Here is a 20416-nt window from a genome sequence, read left to right as displayed (position 1 = left end):
CTTTTCACAGCATCTGTTTCTTTATCAAAGAAACATGAGAAAAATATAGCCGTAGCTATAGCTGTGTATGTTACTGATACAAATTTGTTGAGCCAAGAAAAGCAAGATCACTCACTGTTAGGAATGTTACTGTTTTGTGTTCATCCAGTAATTATCATATTACAACATTTCAGACTACTGTTAAAAGAACTTTTGATTCTTCATAATTACCTCAAATTTTTAATTCGTAACTGTAGTGTGGAATAACTCTAATTCTTGTGAATTTTATTTTTAAAATGGGGAGGAGAAGGATAAATATAGGCTATGCACTTACTTGTTTATTGGCCACACTACTCAGCATGCAGGAATTTTAGTTCCCCAACCAGGGATTGAATCCACGCCCCCCTGCATTGGAAGCCTGGAGTCTTAACCGCTGGACTACCAGGGAAGTCCAGGCAATGCATTTAAAAAAAAAGTTTATTGGAGTACAGTTGATTTACAGTGGTGCGTTAGTTTCTGCTGTACCAAAGTGAATCAGTTTATACACACACACACACACACACACACACACACACACACACACATCCACTCTCTTGTAAAGATTCTTTTCCCCACCTGTGTCATGAGGGAATATTGAGGAGCGTTCCTTGTGCTATGCGGTCGGTCCTTATTAGTTACCCATTTTATAGTAGTGTGTACACGTCAGCCCCAGTCTCCCAATTTACCCCTCCCACTGCCATTTCCCTCTTGGTAACCAAATAACAAATACAAAAAACAAACAAATATAAGTGTGTTTTTGACAGCTGTGACTGTTTCTATCGATATTTTGTAAACAAGTTCATTTGTAGCATGTTTTTAGCTTCCACACCCGTGGCATTTGTCTTCCTCTGTCTGACTGACTGCTCTCAGTTTGACAGTCTCTTGGTCCATTTGTGTTGTTGCAAATGACATTATTTTGTTCTTTTTTATGGCTGAGTGATATTCCACTGTGTATCTGTACTTCATCTTTATTTGTTCCTCTGTGAAAGAATTTAGCTTGCGTCCGTATGCTGGCTGTTGTAAATAGTGCTGCAGTGAACATCGGGGTGCGTGTATCACTTCGAAGTTAGGTTTTCTCTGGATATATGCCCAAGAGTGGGGGTACATACAGTTCTGTCTTAGTGTTCTTTCTTTGTTTTTTACTTGTTGCTCTTCTCCACAGCAGTGGTACCAATTTACGTTCTCATCACACCTTCTCCAGCATGTTTTGTTTGTAGATTTCTTGGTGGCCATTCTGATTGGTATGAAATTATACTTTCATGTGCTTTTGATCTGCATTTCTCTCATAGTTAGTGATGTTAAACACCTTTTCATATGCTTTTTGGCCATCTGTATGTCTTTGGAGAAATGTCTGTTTAGATCTTCCACCCATTTTTTGATTGCGCTGTTTTTTGTTTTTGTTTTTAATATTGAGCAGTGTGAGCTGTTTGTATATTTTGGAGACTAATCCCTTGTCAATTCTTACATTTTCACCCATCCTCTTGGTTGTCTTTTCATTTTATTTATGGTTTCTTTTGCTATGCAAAGGCTTTTTTAAGTTCAGTTAGGTCTCAGTTTTTTTGTTTGTTTGTTTTGTTTTTATTTTCATTTCTCTTGGAGATGGATCAAAAGAGATCATGCAATTTATGTCAAATAGTGTTCTGCCTTTGTTTCCCTCTAAGAGTTTTGTAGTATCCAACCTTATATTTCAGTCTTTAGTCCATTTTGAGTTTATTTTTGTGTATGGTGTTAAAGAGTATTCTAATTTTATTCTTTTACGTGTAGCTGTCCAGTTTTCCTAGCACTGCCTATTGAAAAGATTGTCTTTTCTGCATTGTGTATTCTTGCTTCCTTTAACTATAGGTGCACATGTTTATCTCTAAACTTTCTATCCTTTTCCGTTGATTTATATTTCTGTTTTTGTGCCAGTGCCACACTGTCTTGATTACTGTAGCTTAGTAGTATGGTCTGAAGTCAGGGAACCTGACTCTCCAGCTTTGGTTTTTTTTTCCCCCCTCAAGATTGCTTTGGCTACTCATGGCCTTTTGTGTTTCCATACAAATTATAAAATTTTTTATTGTAATTCTGTAAAAAGTTAGGCAGTGCATATTTTGATCTTGAAATACCACATGTATCAGAGTTCGTTGCAAGACAAACACTACTTGCCGAAAACCTTGCCCTTGTGAGTTCTGCTTCCTCATTTTCATGGAAAATGTTGCCATAAAACTTGTTAGTCCTCGTTGTCAAACCATCCAAAGTGGATATGTTTTCTTGTCAGAAATATCTACTTTTTCAGTTCTAATAAAAATGGCAGTTTCTGCACTGAACAACCACTGGATAACTACTTTCACTTGTGAATTCTAACACTGATTGATTAGGTAAGGAGTCTTGCCATTAATTGATTGATCAGGTAAAGAGTTTTTTGCTGTGAATTTCTTTCAGTATTTCTTGCTTTATGAAACTCTTCCTTATCCTTCCAGTTATCCCTTTGGTGCCCTGGCAATTTCTTGGAAGCAAAGTTCCTTACTAAGCTTTATGACAAGAAGTATGACTGTCTTCTATAACGTGGGAGAGCTACTGTGAAAGGGAAGGTGGTAAGAGAATGAACGATGCTCATCAGTTTTAGAAAAGGTTACGAGAGGGAGTTGGAGATCTAGATATTGATTTCCTTGAAGCTAGATATTGATTTCCTTGAAGCTGTCCAGACCCGTGTACCTCCTGGAAAGTATCACACCTTGCCCTAGGTTGCAGACCCTTGAGTTAGCGAAACAGGATTACCTTCTGCTTTAATTAGTGTTGTGTGTTTATCCTTCTAAGTAAATTATCTCATTTACTTTTAAATTTTGCCTTGAAAGCTTTGACAAATTTATAATTGACCTTTATGATGAGATAAAATAGCTTTTACAGTAGTTCACAGAGCAGTGAACATAGTAATCAGAACCTCATGGAAGAGATTGTTAAAATAGAAAAATTAGGAGAAGAAAAAAGGAAGCTGGATCTCTACCTCACACTGGACAGCAGGATGAATTTTTGATTTTCCAGAGAGGAGTATAAAAAAAGAAAACCATAATAAACATATTAGAAGAAATCAGGTATCAGCATAAAAACTCTTGGATATTGGGAAAGCCTTCATAAGCAGTCCAGTACACTCCTTTTTCTCATCAAAAAAGTCTCCAAGTTATTGTTATATGGCCATAATTGTTTTTAAAAATATGTGAATTATTTTTCAGAAATCCAATTTTCATAATACATGTAAGATCAAGATTGCTGTTTACATCTAAGTTATCTTGCAGTTTTTTATATCATGTTTTCCCTTCTACTCCTAAGCATAAAGAACTTTTCAAAGTGCCATTGTAATTAATAAACGTGACCGAATACCCATGAACCTTCCTAATGATTGCTTTGCTAGATTTAGGGGTTATTTGGCTCTTGGTTGCAGACATGGTTGGTTGTATTCGTGCAGAAATGGGTGGAATTAAAGTTGTTAGGAAACCAGTCTGCTGCATTCTCTTGGAATAAACTATTGGTTGCCAGTCTTCTTTCAAATGGAGACCTTTGTAGTAAATAATAATATATATATATATTTATAAAGTTGTATGTTGAAACTTGAACCTTTAGAGATATTTTTATAGTACAAACAGCAGGCTTGTAAGATTTTAATGTAAAAATGGCTAAGAATCTATTTTCCATTTGTTGTTATTTTTCTTTAAAGTCTTCCCCCCTCCAACTTTCGATCCTCAATGAACAATTTGTCAGTTTGTCTTACTTTTAGGCCCTTGTGTGCTTCTCTGCAAGACAGTGATGTGATTTATCACATTTTCATTACTTATTAAGGCAATTGGGACAAATTAAATATGTACTGACTTTCTCAAGATAAGTTGAGATTTCAGCCCCCTCTGCATTTACCAGAAATAATACCATACTGAGTCACTCTCTGAAAAAGCACAGCTGGTAGAAGAAATTGCGTGTTAATGATGTTGTCAGTGTAAGACGAAGCAAACTCAATTAAGTACCTGTTATTTGGGTTAATATTATGAAGGAGCAGAAAACATTATCCTTGGTCAAATAGGCTCGATTAAGTTCGCAGGGTGTATCAAATCTAAATCAAACTAAAATGTAACAATTTCATTTGACGCTATGGAAAATTAATACAAGATAAAGAGAACAGGTTACTGATGAGTTTGGGAACTGTGACTTATTCTGCCTTGAAGGGAATTTATGTATGTATAATTTAGTTATGTAGTGTTTTCTTTTTTTTTCTTTTTTTTTTGGGTATATGTGCTCCCAAAGTGAGCACTGTGTTTTTCTTATGTGGGCTTAAATAAAAACATTCAGTTATTCAATAAACACTTAACTGCTTTAGTTATGTGCCAGTTACAGGTATTAGGCGTTCGGCTGCAAACTAAAATAAAAATATGTCTCTTTATAAGACCCTGCATTCTGGTTGGTGATGAAAATAAGTGAGTTATATTTAATACATACATTATATATAAAGCATTTATAATGTCAAACAAAAATTAAAGCACTGTGAGGAAAAAGGAAAGCATGGGAGCAAGATGGGGAGGGCCAGGCTAGGGAATAGGGAATGCCATTTCAAATAGGATTGCAAAGAAAGGACTCAGTGGAAAGATAATAAAGAGATAGCCATTACAGCATCATGTGATTACGATTGGAAATACTGGCAGCAGTCTAGATATCCATCTCTATGAGACTGGTTAAATGTGTAGTCGAATACTGCACGGTAAATAATTTAGTCCTACATATACAGAATGATCTCCAGATTCATGAAGCAGTAAAAACAAGGTGCAGAATGATACACAGAATATGTTACCATGATGTCTGTCAGGTTCATGATATATTTTTCTAAATGAATGGAATCTCAGCGGAATGATACATAACTTATTAATGGTCATCTTTGGAATGAAGGGTGTTTTGTGGGTAGGAGAATAAGGGTGAAACACTTTATATCCCATTTTACTATATATTTGTACTGTCTAGTCAAAATAAGTGGTTAAGATGTAAAGTAAGTACGTGGAAAACTGTACAAATAGAAGACGATGGAAAAACACACATTTGTAAAACCTAGTGGCCTAGATAGCCATCTCTCCTAGATGGTAAGCAAATGGGATAGTGAACAGAAATGTGCATTCACTTCTGTGATGAGCTGGAGACCCTGTTGACGGTGACTGTTCGAAAGGAAGGCCAAGTCCTGTTTTAGCTGGGTAATGAGTTACAGTGATTATGACTGTAACATTGAGATTTCTCTTGACTGTTTCCACTCTTCTAATCAAATGGAAGCTATATTTATCTCCTGGAGTTTCCACAGGGAAGTGCCACAGAAACTTGTTCTCTCACCATTGTGGAGGTTGGAGGTAAAAAATCAATGTGTCAGCTGGGCCATGAGTCTCCTGAAGCCTGTAGGAGAACCCTTCCTCGCCTTGCCCTCGCCTCTGGTGGGTTGCTGGCGGTCTTTGGTATTCCCCAGGCTTGCAGTTGCATAATTCAGCGTCTGATGTCGGCGTGTGGTTTTTCGTTAGTGTGTCTTGTTTTCTTCACAAGGCCAGCTTCTCATAATGACACTGATCATACTGGATTTAGGGGCCCACCCTACTCCAGTGTGACATCACTAACAGCCCTGTTTCCAAATAAGGTCACATTCAGAGGGACTGGGGTTAGGACTTCAACATATTTGAGGTCGGGGGGAGTGGGCTTAGAGAGAGAGAGAGAGAATGGGACCAAATTCCATCCATAGCAGTCTTTCCCAGTGAAGGTTGCTTCCATATTACAGCCTTCCTTCTATGCAGAAGTGTTTTTGGAAAGTTGTATAGAAAGATAATGTTTTACAGTTTATTTTACTCTTACTGTAAAGTTGTTCTCATGGAGAGAAAAAAAAATCTCATCATGCAGCATATTTATTGAAAGTGATGTTTTAATGAAAACAAAATTTTTTTCTTCTGTGGTAAAAGGAAAGTATGGAGATTATAAGTAGTAATGAGTTAAACACGACAGTGAGTTACTCATTTAGACATTTTATGCGCTTTTTTTTTAAGTCATACCATGAAGATAAATACCTTATATTCTTTCTTTGCATTTTTATTCTCACTCATGCAAAAATAGCTTCCTTTTCAGAAAGGACAAATTCCTCCCACCCACCCCCCACCACTCCCCACTCTGTTCTTAGTAGTTTTTCTTGTGCCCATAGCCATTACACTTCTGTGAAACATTAGGAAACCTTTAAAGTTCTCCCTTGCCTTTCCCTCTTTCCCATGTATAAATCAGAAACCAAATATTTGTTAGCCTCCAAAATCTTTTTAAAAGTTAGTATGTCCCAAATAAGCCTTTTTTTTTTTTTCCCCCCAAATAAGCCTTTTTTGATGCCATTTTACCCTTGAAGAAATGTGTTGTATGTAAACAAATTGACAACTTGGCATTTAGGTGCCTCTGTTTTTTTCACAATCAAAAGGGAAAGGAGATGCTCCTTTCTTTCATTGTAATTGAAAATATCTCATTTTTTTCCTTTAAAAAGTGCATTAATATAGAAAAACAATGTATTTAGTTATTTTTATGATTAATAATTCCTCTGATTTTTTTTTTTTTATGAAACACACTGTTAAATCTCACATCTTAGAAAGTTATTCTTATTTGGGTGGGCTAAGTAATGTACTTTAATTCAGTTGCTACCTAGTCATGTTTTAAATATTTTTTGAATTTAGGTGTCTTAAAATCTTGAGGATCCGTTTGGTCGTTAGATATTGTCTAGTCTGACATTCTTTCAAATGTAGGAATATTTTTAGTGTCCCTGATCTATAAAACTTCTAGTGACTGAATTCACTACTTTTCTAGACAACCCAGTATCTTTTGGAGGCCTCTCTGAAACTTGTACGTTAATGGCTCTTGATCCATCTTTGACAATCAACCCACAGTAAGTCTTTTTTCCTCTTTTCACATACTGTATACTAAGACCCACGATTATTTGAAGGTTGTCATATCTTTCCCTGTGCTTTTTGCTAGGCTAACTCTCTTATGTGACATAATTTTCAGACTTCGCCATCCTGCTTTCTCTTCTCTGGATGCATTCTAGTTTATTAATGTCTCTGAAGATGTAGCACCCAAAACAGGATGCCATAGTCCCGAACTTCTATATCTGAAATTCTGGGCCTAAGTAACACCTCCCTCCCTGGTTTGTAGGTACAGGCAGAATTGATATACTCTGCAGCGTAAGTGCGTACATGATACACGGGAAGAGTGCCCATCATAGGTTTGGAGGGTTGGAGAAGGCTTCCTAAAGGAAGTGATGGCCATGTCAAGTTCTAAAGATTATGTCCTGAAGAGGTGGTCAGCAAGTATGATACTCCAGAAGCAAGAGAGTGAGCCTAGTGTTCTTGAGAAGCAAAAAGAAACTGAGAATGGTTGAATGCACAGCTATGAACTGAAGAGGCAGTAAATGAGGTTGAAGACAAAAATGGGGAACAAACCATAAAGGCCCTTGGAAATCATATTAAGGAACTGAACTGTTCTTAAGGATAACGGTGAGTCATTAAAGGGCATATTAAGGTAGGAAAAAAAACACAGTCAGACATTGATTTTAGAAGGATCGTTCAAGCTGAAATGGAAATGAATTGGAGGGACTGAGACAGGCAACCAGGAGATCGGTTAGCAATTATTATGGAACTTTTTAGACGTGGTGGGGGTGCCCAGACCTTGACTAGTGGCTTTGGGGTTGAGAAGAAACAGGTTAGAAAAATAGTTGAGAGAATTTGGTTACTTGGCTATGGAGGGAGAGAATGAAGGACAGGAGACAAGGATAATGAATACCCTTGTTTTCGGTGTGGGAACTGGGTAGATGAGGGATCTGAATGGGATGGGGTAGAGGACTGGCGGGGAGGAGGTAGAGCTCAGTGAAGCTGGAGGCAAAGGTGAAGCGCTGTACGCGGCTGGGTGTGTGAGGCTGCGAAGCTTCGGGCTGGAGATGGGACTTGCATCAGTATCCAAATAGTGGTTGAACTCAGGAGTGACTGGAGTGACCAGGGGAGCGTTTGTAGCATGAAAGGAGGAGGGCACTGGACAGAGCCCTCAGGAACCGTTGTCTAGTATTTGAGCTGCAGCCTTTGGTGTCTTTGGATTATTTGGGAACCCGCAAAGAAGGAAGAAATCCAGACTTATGACATACTTATTTAGTAGAAACCCACCTAAATTTTTTGATTTGTGGAAAGAAAATGGTCCTCAAGTGATCTTCCCTGCTCACCTGTCACAGTAACTGAAATTCATGCTATTAAACATTCTCTATTTTGGATTAAGGTATCATCTCTCTAGGAGTTAAAATGCATATATCCCTAAAGAGCGTTAAAGTTTTAATACTTTGGTGATGTTTTTAGGTTCCTAGGTTTTATTTACTTATTTTTTAATTAAAAAAAATTTTTTTTTGGCTGTACAGCTTGGCATGTGGGTTATTAACTTCCCTGACCAGGGACTGAACCGCCACCCCTGCAGTGGAAGCACAGAGTATTAATCACTGGATTGTCAGGGAAATCCAAGGTCCCTAAGTTTGAATCTGGAATTCAGATCAGAAGAACAGAGGAATTTCAGAAAGATTGGTTTTGGGAAGTGTGACCTTGCTGAGGAGTATGAGACCAGAGAGGGAGCAGGACTTGAAGCACTGAGGTCACCAGTCACTTGGATGAAGAGATGAGAGCCAGTGTGCGTGTGTTTGGAAAGTGGATGGTGCTTTGAATAGCAAAGAGCTAAAGGGGAAATCTTGAAAGTATTTTAGTTACGTATTAGGGTGACCATATAATTTATCATCTAAACTGGGACATACTGAGATAGAAAGGGGAGTGGCTTTTAATAATTACTTTGTGAAAACCTGTGTAAACTGGGACAATCTAAGCTGATAAGGACTGGATGAACAATTAGTAATGCTCTAGTTGTAATGTGCTTGTATATTATATACATATTATATATATGGACCTGTATACAATAATAGCATAATGAAATAGTATCAGTTTGTAGCTACCATGTGCCAAGCGTGTAAACACTTGATATGTGTTATTTCATCCTTAAAGAATTCTCTGAAGTGGCATTGTCCTCATTTATAGTTGATGAAACTTTCTCATGAAAGTAAAATATTCTGCCTGCAGTTCTCTATGGCAGTCAAAATTGAAAATAATGAAATGACTTAATACTAACCATAAACAAAATACAGGTAAACTCTTATTAAACACTGCGTCATACTGCAGTTGCTGCAAATCTGTATATATATTTAAAAATGTCCTGTGACTTGGCTAGGAAAATTACTCTGGTAATGTTGTATCATGTGTTAAACCCCGTTCCCGTCTGATGTCCACATTCCTGAGGGCTTACTTTGTGGCAGACCGTGTTTCAAGCATTTTACATGTATTAACCTAATTGAGACTGCAAAATTGCCTTATGAATTATACCCTATTTTATAGTTTAGCAAAGTGAGGCATGGTGAATAACTTGCCTAAAGTCAACACATCTAATAAGTGGCAAAGCCAGAATTCAAACTTTGACAGTTTGATTCCAGGATCTATTTTCTTTCTTATTGAAGTGTAGTTGATATACAATGTTGTGTTAATTTCTGCTGTACATCAAAGTAGTTCAGTTACACATATTTTTCATATTCTTTTCCAGTATGACTTACCACAGGGCATTGAATATAGTTCCATGTGCTGTACAGTAGGACCTTATTGTTTATTCTTTCTGTATATAATAGTTGGTGTCTGCTGATCCAAGCTCCCAGTCCTTCGCTCTCCCATCCCTCCTCCCCTTTGATAACCACTAGTTCTCTGTAACCGTGAGTCTGTTTGTTTCTTTGATGTGTTCACTTGTGTTGTATTTTAGACTCCACATATAAGTGATATCGTGTGGTATTTGTGTTTCTCTTTCTGATTTACTTTGCTTAGTATGATAATCTCTGGGTCTGTCCACGTTGCTGCATGTGACATTTTGCTCCTTTTTATGGCCGAGTAGTACTCCATTGTATGTTCACACCACGCCGTCTTTATCTCCCCACCTGTCAGAGGGCATGAGGTTATCTCAGTGTCTTGGCTGTTGTGAGTATTGCTGTGTGAACAAAGGGGTCTGCATATATGCTCAAGAGTGGGATTGATGGATCACATGGTAGTTCCGTTTTTAGTTTTTCGAGGAACCTCTGTACTGTTTTTCATAGTGACTGCACTAATTTACATTTCTGCCAAAAGTGTAGTAAGGTTCCCTCTTCTCCACACCCTTTCCAACATCTTTTAATGGTAGAACTTTTAACGATGGCCATTCTGAATGGTGCGAAGTGATATCTCATTGAAATTTTGGTTTGCATTTCTCTCATAATTAGCCATGTTGAGCATCTTTTCATGTGCCTATTGGACATCTGTATATCTTTGGAGAAATGTCTGTTTAGATCTGTCCTTTTTTTATTGAGTTGTTTGTTTTTTTGTTGTTGTTGAGTTGTATGACCTCTTTATATATTTTGGAAATTAAGCCCTCAGTGGTCACATCATTTGCAAATATTTTCTCCCAGTTTGTAGATTGTCTTTTTGTTTTGTTTATGCTATGCAAAAGCTTATAAGCAGGACACGACTGAAGTGACTTAGCGCTTGATTAGGTCCTGCTTATTTAGTTTGCTTTTATTTCTATTGCCTTGGGAGACTGACCTAAGAGAATATTGGTATGATTTATATCAGAGAATGTCTTGCCTCTCTTCTCTTCTAGAAGTTTTTGGTGTCTTATATTTAAGTTTTTAAATCATTTTGAGTTTTTTTTTATGTTCAGTGTGAGGATGTATTGTGACTTAATTGATTTACATGCATGAGATATTGTACTTTTGAAAGAGTTATTTTCTGAAGAGAGAAAAGATTGTGGCCGTAATTTTCTTTCTTTCTTTTTTAGTTTTTCTAAAAAAAATTTTTAAATTTTATATTGGAGTGTAGTTGATTAACAATGTTGTTAGTTTCGGGTGTACATGTAGCCATGATTTTCAAACTTAATGCATTAAAAGGGTTCTATTTTTCATATTAATCAGTCTTGCCACCAATTAGTAACTTGCAATGAATTACTTTATCTTAAAATTAATTACATATATTGAAAGTATGCCGTTTTGTTCATTTATACACACACACACACACACACACACACACACACACACACACACACACACACACACACACACACACACACACCCCCCCCCCCCCCCCCCCATGAAACTATCACCACACTCAATGTAATAAAAGTATCTCCAGCAAAAGTTTCTTTTTAGCTGTTTGTAGGCCTTTCCTTGTCTCTTGGCCACATACCCTGTCTGTTCCCAGGCAGTCAGCTGAACTGCTTTCTGTCACTTGTGGTTCTGGAATTTTATATAAATGAATTCTATATTGTATACTCTTGATATGGCTTCTCAGCATAATAATTTTGAGATCCATTCATTTCAATGAATGTGTAATATTTTTTACTGCAAGTAGTATTACATTGAATGGCTTTATATTTTGTTTATTTACACATCTGTTGGTGGAAAGATGAGTTGTTTCTAGTTTTTGGCTCTTAAAAATAAAGCTGCTTTGTGGACGTACACTTTAATTTTTCTTAGATAAATATCTAGGAGTGTAATGGCTGGGGTATAGAGTAAGTGAACAAATGTTCTATAGAAAGGAATTGATTTTTGAGTATTGATTTTGTATCCTGTAACCTTCCTAAACTCATTCCATTAGTTCTGGTCATCTTTCTGATTTCTTAATTATTCAAAGTAAGCATAATGACCCAGTTCATTGTCAGCTTAGCTTTGAAGAAATGTATAAACTTATAAAATGTATCACTTTGATATGTAGCATCCCCAGTATTTTCTTTTTATGAAATACTAAATATTCCTTACAATATGGGACCTTGAAATTTCAAGCTATCATTATTTAAATAGTTGAATTTATAGGCAGTTTCAAGAAAGTAATTGATTCTGAGGGAGGAATTGCTGGGGTTTTTTTATGGTTTTTATGAGACTCTTAGAATCTGTTCAAAAAATTATATATCTAGAGAATCAGCCACTTTGATGATTTTGGGAGGATGAGGGAGAGTATATGATAAAGACTTTGAGGTTTGAGTCTAGAACTGAAACTGCAAGGATTCCAGTCCAGTTTACTGAAATGAGAAAGACTGTCAGAAAGCAGTGGATTTGGGATTACCAGTTCTGCCTGGACATGTTGGATTTTAGACCTGTTGTTTGTTGACTGAGTGCTTATATGTTTATTTGGAGGACTATAAATGAAGAAATATATATTTTAGGTTAAGAATAGACCTGAGATCATGTAAATAGTTACTTGCAGAATTAGATCTCAAACCTAGCGACCTCCAGAGCCAACGTGGTTGTTCTTATGCTGTATTGTATCCACAAGGCAGAAAAACAGACTTGGCTTTGATAGTAATAAATATTTCCCATGAGCTATTATAAATATATAGCAGAGTTTGCAAGTTCAGATGCCGGCAGACTCCAGACAGATAATTGTGAGCTGGATTATGATAGAAGAGAGTGATGACATGTATGGAGAACTGCAAAACCCATGTCCCATCTGAAAGATTAGCTGCTGATCAGCTCCAACAGATTATCACCAGGTGGGAAAGTGGGCCCAGTGTTGTCAGATCTTCTGGGTTTTTTTTTTTTTTTTCCTCCAAGAGAGGTCAGATCATTTGATTTTTATGTGAAGGCTTCGAATTTATAAATGTCGGGAGCTCTCCTTTAGCGCCCTGTGTAAGCCAGCCCTGTGGGCTGCCACCAAACACAAATGTGTATTGGATTCCACCCGGCACACAGGAGTTGCACCTGGTATATTGTGGACACAATAAACTTACATGATGGGAAAGGGTGGTAACTGTGTAATAAGCACATTACACCCTTTGAAGTATAAGTTGCTTAGTTTGAACATTGGACTCAGTGAATCTGGTATTTAAATTCGGTTTTCACGTGGATCAGTTAATCATAGGTGGGTGGGGGTGGGGGAAGAAATTGCTCCCGGCAGCTTTTTGCCTCCTAATTGCATGCTTTCATTTGCAGATAGGACCAGCTGTGAGTGTGTGGATTTTTGAGTAAAACCTCGAACCCAAATGAAAAGAAACCGTCAAGGAACAACTCCCACTGACAGTGAGTCTGCAGTCATCTGTATGCATAATACAGAATGTTCTCAACCCAGAGATAGCTCTTTTGAAAGGAGTGAGTGGTGAGTCTGACTACCCCCACTGGTGATTAATCTAAATCCTTCCCATAAAGAGAGGGCTACTCCTCCTGCATGCTTAGTATTTACTGACTGTCGAATAGTAAGCTAATTTTTGTGTTACAGAAAATGACTCCAGCATGGTTTAAGAGAACTCTTTACCGCTAACAGTGTGTTTAATGTATGTTTGCAATTTGACTTTCTTCTTCAGTTAGACACATCCCTTCCCTTGCCTATGTATTTTCTGTCATTTTTTTTTTCACCAGTCCAAATCACACATCTTCCAAGGCTTGTCTTTCTTGATATATTCAGCCATCTTTAAAGAGATGGTCATCATAGTTATAGCATCCAGTGTAATCTTCATTCTGTAGGTCTCATTGCCTTTGGAAGTGATTGTTCCAAAGGTCTGGGCGTGAGATCCAGTTTTGGCCAATGGGAAATAAAAGGAAAGTCAGAGAGAAGCTATTGAGAAAGGTTTTCTTGCTTTTGAGAAAAAGGAGAAGAAGTGGGCCCTCCTCCAGAGCTTGTTTTATTTGAATGTGACATCTGGAACTGTTGTAGATCTTGGGCTACCAGTCTGAAGGGTTATTCCCTTTCCTAAAGAAGGACAGAGGTAAGAGTTACAGAGAAGTAGAACTGGGCCACATTCAGTACTCCTTGAATCATCTTCACAGGTGATTCCTTTATTATGTGATAAAGTACACTGTCTTATTGTTTAAGCAGTTTTGCTTTTAGATTTTCTGTTACTTGTTGTGGAAATCATTCCAGTTCATTTGATTCTCCTCTTTCTTTTTACCCACTGGCATTTATACGTCATTATGTTCTGAACTGTCTAGTAATGTTTGTGTGTATTGCCTTTGTAGCACGTTATAGACTTTGTGATGTCAAGGACTGTGTTTATGTCCCTGTTGTGTCTGACACATTTATGTCTTCTTAAAAAGTCATCATTGTACATTTACTGAACTAAAGTATTTGAACAGGAGAGGATTTGGAAAGTCAATTCATAGATTTAAGTCATTATGCTCTTTCTATGCACATTTCTTTAAGCACACTGCTTTCCTCTAGTAAAGGTTGGCTTTTGATATAAGATGACTTGTGTGTAACACATTTTCAGCTGGTTAGTTCTACTCAGTTTGCTGTTTGTTTTTATTCACCTTTGCCATGAAAATCAGCTCCTCTCCTATATGTTTGAAAATTGGCTTTTAATCTCATAGGTTTTGCTATGTTCTTTGTTAATAGAGATGGAATCGTTTTCCTTCTGTTTTCCGTGCTAATTATAGGAATGAGGGATGTCATTCCTATAATGTAAGGAATGACATAAATGTAAGAATGTCATAAATGAGGAATAATTTGCATTTGGCTTTGCAGTGCATGTTGACAAAAAGACTTCCTGATGTTTGCATCTCTGTTCTGTTCCTAGGACCTGGTTTTGTGTAAGGGATTGAGGAAGGAGGGTTGATGATGATCAGTGTCTTTGAGGAGCCTTCAGTCACAGGATGGAGTATTTAGCTGATTCTATTTTAAATTTATTTATTTATTTAAAAAAAAATTTTTTTTGGCTGCTTCTGGTGGCAGGCAGGATCTCAGTTCCCCAAGTAGGGAACAAATCTGTGTCTCCTGCAGTGGAAGTGGAGTTTTAACCACTGGACCCAGGGAAACCCCAAGATGATTCTATTTTAAAACTCGTTAAAACCACCTTTCCTCCTCCTCTAACTCAAGATATCCATGTAGTTGTTTATCTTTTCTTTAGATTCTGCTATTATAATCTTGAAAAAGTGAAATAAGAACCTTGTTTTCTTCCTGAAAATCTAGTTTTGATTTCAACTTTGTTAAGGAATATCATAAGCCTTTGTTGTCATCTGCTAATACATTCTGAATCCTTCAAAATGATTTATATTCAGGGAAGAATTTACTTTCTCATTGTTGTTCTGTGAATAAATGAGGGGTAGTAACTTTTTAAGAAGATAGGGAAAGTTGAATGTTGTGCTTGAACCATTATTTTTAATTCAGTAATGTTAACAGACTGGTTCCAGATAGGACAAGGAGTCCGTCAAGGCTGTATATTGTCACCCTGCTTATTTAACTTACATGCAGAGTACATCATGAGAAACACTGGGCTGGAAGAAGCACAAGCTGGAATCAAGATTGCCGGGAGAAATATCAGTAACCTCAGATGTGCAGATGACACCACCCTTATGGCAGAAAGTGAAGAGGAACTAAAAAGCCTCTTAATAAAAGTGAAAGAGGAGAGTGAAAAAGTTGGCTTAAAGCTCAACATTCAGAAAACTAAAATCATGGCATCTGGTCCCATCACTTCATAGGAAATAGATGGGGAAACAGTGTCAGACTTTATTTTCTTGGGCTCCAAAATCACTGCAGATGGTGATTGCAGCCATGAAATTAAAAGACGCTTGCTCCTTGGAAGGAAAGTTATGACCAACCTAGACAGAATATTAAAAAGCAGAGACATTATTTTGCCAACAGAGGTCCATCTAGTCAAGGCTATGGCTTTTCCAGTGGTCATGTATGGATGTGAGAGTTGGACCATGAAGAAAGCTGAGCGCCGAAAAATTGATGCTTTTGAACTATGGTGTTGGCAAAGACTCTTGAGAGTCCCTTGGACTGCAATGAGATCCAACCAGTCCATCCTAAAGGAGATCAGTCCTGGGTGTTCATTGGACGGACTGATGTTGAAGCTGAAACTCCAATACTTTGGCCACCTCATGCAAAGAGCTGACTGATTGGAAAAGACCCTGATGCTGGGGGTTATTGGGGGCAGGAGGAGAAGGAGACGAGAGAGGATGAGATGGCTGGATGGCATCACCGACTTGATGGACATGGGTTTGAATAAACTCTGGGAGTAGTTGATGGACAGGGAGGCCTGGTGTGCTGCGATTCATGGGGTCGCAAAGAGTCGGACACAACTGAGCGACTGAACTGAACTGAACTGAATGTCATTATTTAGTAGAATAAGTTCAGATCACCAAGGTGAGCTATAATGTACTTTATTTCATGTAGGAACGAAACATGTGTCTTAACCTCTGGCAGTCCTGGCAGACATATGATATAAACCTATCAGAATGATCTTTGTGGACATTTGCTAGAAATACTGGGATCAAGGTACTTTTTTTCCTGCTGAATTTCAGCCCGGCAACTATCTTCCAACCATAAAACGAAAGTCAGTTGAGTAAGAAGCCAACAGGGAAGGAGGAGACAGAGCAGAAACACACCCTGATCACCTTTGTTGAGATGCTGAAGCAAGTCTTCCCTAAAGATGGTATAAGTGAAGTTGCTCAGTCATGTCCGACTCTTTATGACCCCATGGACTGTAGCCTACCAGGTTCCTCAGTCCATGGAATTTTCCAGGCAAGAGTACTGGAGTGGGTTGCCATTTCCTTTTCCAGATGGTATACCTGTCTAGGACTTTATTCAGTTACATGAGCCAATAAGTTCCAGAGTGTCACAGCATCAGTTCAGTTCAGTTCAGTTGCTTAGTTGTGTCCGACTCTTTGTGTGACCCCATGGACTGCAACACGCCAGGCTTCCCTGACCATCACCAACTCTGGAGCTTGCTCAAACTCATGTCCATGGAGTTGGTGATGCCATCCAGCCGTCTCATCCTCTGTTGTTCCGTTCTTCTCCTGCCTTCGATCTTTCCCAGCATCAGGGTCTTTTCCAGTGAGTCAGTTCTTCGCATCAGGTAGCCAAAGTGTTGGAACATATACATCATAGCATATACATCTTTATTATAACCTATTCTATTACCATAAAATGATAACTCAAAGGACTTGCTAAGACTTGGATTGTGAATTAGGCAAGTCTCTGATACAGGTGTGCAAGGTGGCAGATAATGCAATCGTTTCTTTGATTTTTTTTCAGGTTAAGTACAAGAGTTAAGGTGGTAAACAAATATGTAATCTGGACCATTACTGGTGGAGCTTAATGTGACAGAAAGAGGCTGACAGTATCAGAACAACCCTCCTAATGAACAGGTTCTTCACTGAGGTTTGGTCCTAGAGGAAAAGGAATAGCCATCATCTGTACTGATTCAGCTCTTTGTGGGAGACGCCCGCTGAACCGCTGATTCCTCTGGAACTGTAAACGAATAGTTGTGCAGTGCCAGGGTTTTGGCTGACCTTTAAAACAGTAGTGTGTTGTTATTGTTTTTTTCACAAGAAGACATGAGAAGCGTACAGGACAATCCTTTATTGCAAATCTTGGGGCCAGGTATAGTTTGAAATTTTGTTCTTTTTAGATTTCAGAAAAGTTCATGTATGTTTAACCTGATACCTCTTTTATTTATGGAAGGGACATGTAGCTTTCTATTATTGATACTATGAATAATAATGTCTTTCATTAAATGACAGGCTTGGTGTACTTTTCAGCGTTATCTTAACTGTTTGATAAATTATATTCACTTTTATATTTGAGAAAATTAAAGGCACTAGGTGACTTTTATCAAGGTTTATACAGCTAGGAAGTAGTAGAGTTGAGATTTCAACTCATACCTGTTTGACTCTGAGGTCTGTGTCCTTAACCTCAGCTCTGCTGCCTCCTTAGTGTGTTATTGCAGCTTAAATTTATCTATGTATTGCTAACATTAGGAAGATTATTACTTTTTGATAAATTTAACCCATTAATTAAGTTCATTTAGAATTTCTGATACACTTAGCTTTTCTGGGAGTGCAATCCTCATTTGTAGTGAAACATAATTTGCTTTATCCTTTCCAGATTTTATATCTTACGTTGTTTGCTTCCCAGCTGCATTGGCTGGAACTCATAGAACATTGTGATTACAATGAGCATCTTGTCTTGTTCATTAATTTAATGCCTGTGATGTTTCACAAAACATTACATTAATTGGAACATCTACAGGGTTCACTACTGAGCATGAAGCCAGCCTTTTGGTTTTCTTTATAAATCAAATGTTAGAGATCAATTTACTTGTATTTTATTAAGAATTTTTAAAAATTCTGTTTTAACATCTGTAAGGGCCATATTTCAAAGCGTTGATTGTTGCCATGTCGTAATTGCTCAAAATTAAAAGTTCAGTTATTTCTATCTACTTACACTGTTTCCATTTTAATCTCTGGTAGTCTTTAAACTTACATCTTTGGTAAATTTATTAGTATGCATTTAAAAATATGTTTATTATACTTTATAATTTGCTGACTTACATCTACATATTGTTTTTTAAATATGTGAGCCTAGCATATATTAGGAGCTCAACAAATATATGTTGAATAAGTTGATTTTTTTATTATCTAATTAGTGAGGCATCTTGATAGCATGTTTTCGTTAGTGATAGGGAAATGTTATATTAATTTTACTGAGGGAAAAAAATCCAGAAAATACATGTTTAATATTAAATTGTGGTTTTCTGATTTTTTGTTCATGTGACTGATTTCTCATCCTATAATTTTCATTCTGATTTGATAGCACCTTGCTATAGGGTACTAGCGTACCTGAAACTGTCAGGTGGTTTTAGGAATTACACACACACAGACACACACACGAGGAATAATTTGCTCACCAAATGTGAAAGAATGAAGAAATGTGTACATTACAGAAAATTACTAAACTGCAAAGGTTGAATAGGATATTCATTTAAACATTGCCTCTGAATGGCTCCAGGTTTCTCCTGTAACTTGTAAATATCAATCAAGAAGGAGCTTGGGTGATTCTGAGGGCATAGATCAATATTAGCTCTTCAATTTTGACAATGGGAGCCAAGATATCTGTCCTTATTTATAGCTATAAAATATTGTTGAAAGTTTGATTAATTTTTTTAGTTTAAGGAAATAGAAAGTGATATTAAATCTCTAGTATTTTGGTTAATGGTCCAGGTATAAGTACCCAGAAATAACTGCCATCTGAGGGGCAATGCCATGCTTATGTAAATAGAATTGGTAACCCTAATGTTGGACCACTTAGCAACTAACATAAATATATATAATAAGCCTTGCCACAGCAGCTGGGTTTTATTGTAGCTATTGCTCTATGTCCTTACTGGAAAGGCTGTGATTTCCATGAGGAAGTCAAAAAAAGCAGCCCTCCTTTGATTTTGATTAAGGAGTATTTTCTGGCAGTGTAAGAAAATACACTCTTCTGTGCTTTATGGATGGAAGACATCCATTTCTTCTTTGAAGAGTAGTCATGCAGGATACCTATTTTCACTTATTACTACTATTTGTTAATATTTGTGAATGCTTTTAGTGCACGTTTGCTAAAAAATGCTTGTAGAGAATGATACTAAATGAAATGTGTTAATCTTAAGGTAGAGATAGACATTTCCTGTCCAAGATCATATTCCCGTAGTTCTCTATTTCTGTAGTGCTCTTTAAAGATAGTTGCTCTAAAAAATAAAAAGTTGATCTGTAAAACTCACTAAAAAGTTCAGTGCTGTCTGTATTGTCATTGGGTTTTAATGCCCAATAAGAAAGAGTAAATATTGCTTCTTAAATATTGCAGTGCTTTCATACCTAATTATTTAGCATCTTTAGGCCTTCTGACTTAACTTTTCTTTGATTCCCTCAGATACTTCAAGCAGTTAACAAGCCAGATTTATCAGTAGAGCAAACAAATCTTTTTAAAATGTCTAATTCTGAAAAGTTTAATAAATTAAACTTGGAAATTTAGCATATTAGTAGATAGAGCCTAAAGTACGGTAATGTTACTACAGATGTATTTAATAGCACATGACTGTTAATACTGACCGATTTCTAGACTTTGCCAGAGTTAGAGATTTATCCACCAAAATGGAAACAGTTACTGTCTTAGGCCAGTTAAATCAGTTTGACTAAAAATCGTAACTATAATGCTGATATAAGTAAAGCTATTTGGGTCAAAAACTATAGATAAGAGTGGATTTCTTTTTTTTTTTTTTTTTTTTTTAAGAGTGGATTTCTGAGGAAAGAAATGTGAGACTGGCAGAGGCCTAGCCAAGACTTAGCTGGAGATTGTTAGGATGAGTGCTTAGGCTGCAGATCAGCCCTTGTAGTCTCACTCAAAATTGTTGATTTTAATTTTATGGAACTCAGTATATTTTCCTGATATACTGGTGTGTATTTTTAGTTCTCCACTTCAGGGAAGAAAGAGTTTTTTCCCTTTAAACTGCTGGAGTTAGGGGAGCCTTTTACGATTGATAATAACAGATGTTCTCATGTGTTGCCTTTTTTCTTTTTTAATTGTTTATTTTTGGCTGCATTGAG

At 37.1% G+C, this 20416-nt stretch overlaps 1 protein-coding gene across 9 annotated transcripts in view; it reads left to right on the top strand.

Annotated features, from left to right (window-relative positions):
* The window catches only part of CDC42SE2 (CDC42 small effector 2), a 118005-nt gene that overhangs the window by 26323 nt on the left and 71266 nt on the right, over positions 1-20416 (top strand). For 4 of the 9 annotated variants that reach the window (XM_061150842.1, XM_061150839.1, XM_061150838.1 and 1 more), the window contains one exon: positions 13049-13211. The exons of 1 other annotated variant lie outside the window; for it this stretch is intronic. The gene's annotated coding sequence lies outside the window, so the exon portion shown is untranslated. Of the gene's footprint in view, positions 1-6840; positions 6920-13048; positions 13212-20416 lie in introns of all 9 variants that reach the window. 4 more of the 9 variants (XM_061150843.1, XM_061150845.1, XM_061150844.1 and 1 more) reach the window with 3 other exon arrangements.

Source organism: Dama dama, chromosome 9 (genome assembly GCF_033118175.1).
Source record: "Dama dama isolate Ldn47 chromosome 9, ASM3311817v1, whole genome shotgun sequence".
Taxonomy (NCBI): Eukaryota; Metazoa; Chordata; class Mammalia; order Artiodactyla; family Cervidae; genus Dama; species Dama dama.
This window is presented reverse-complemented; position numbering and strand designations above follow the sequence as displayed.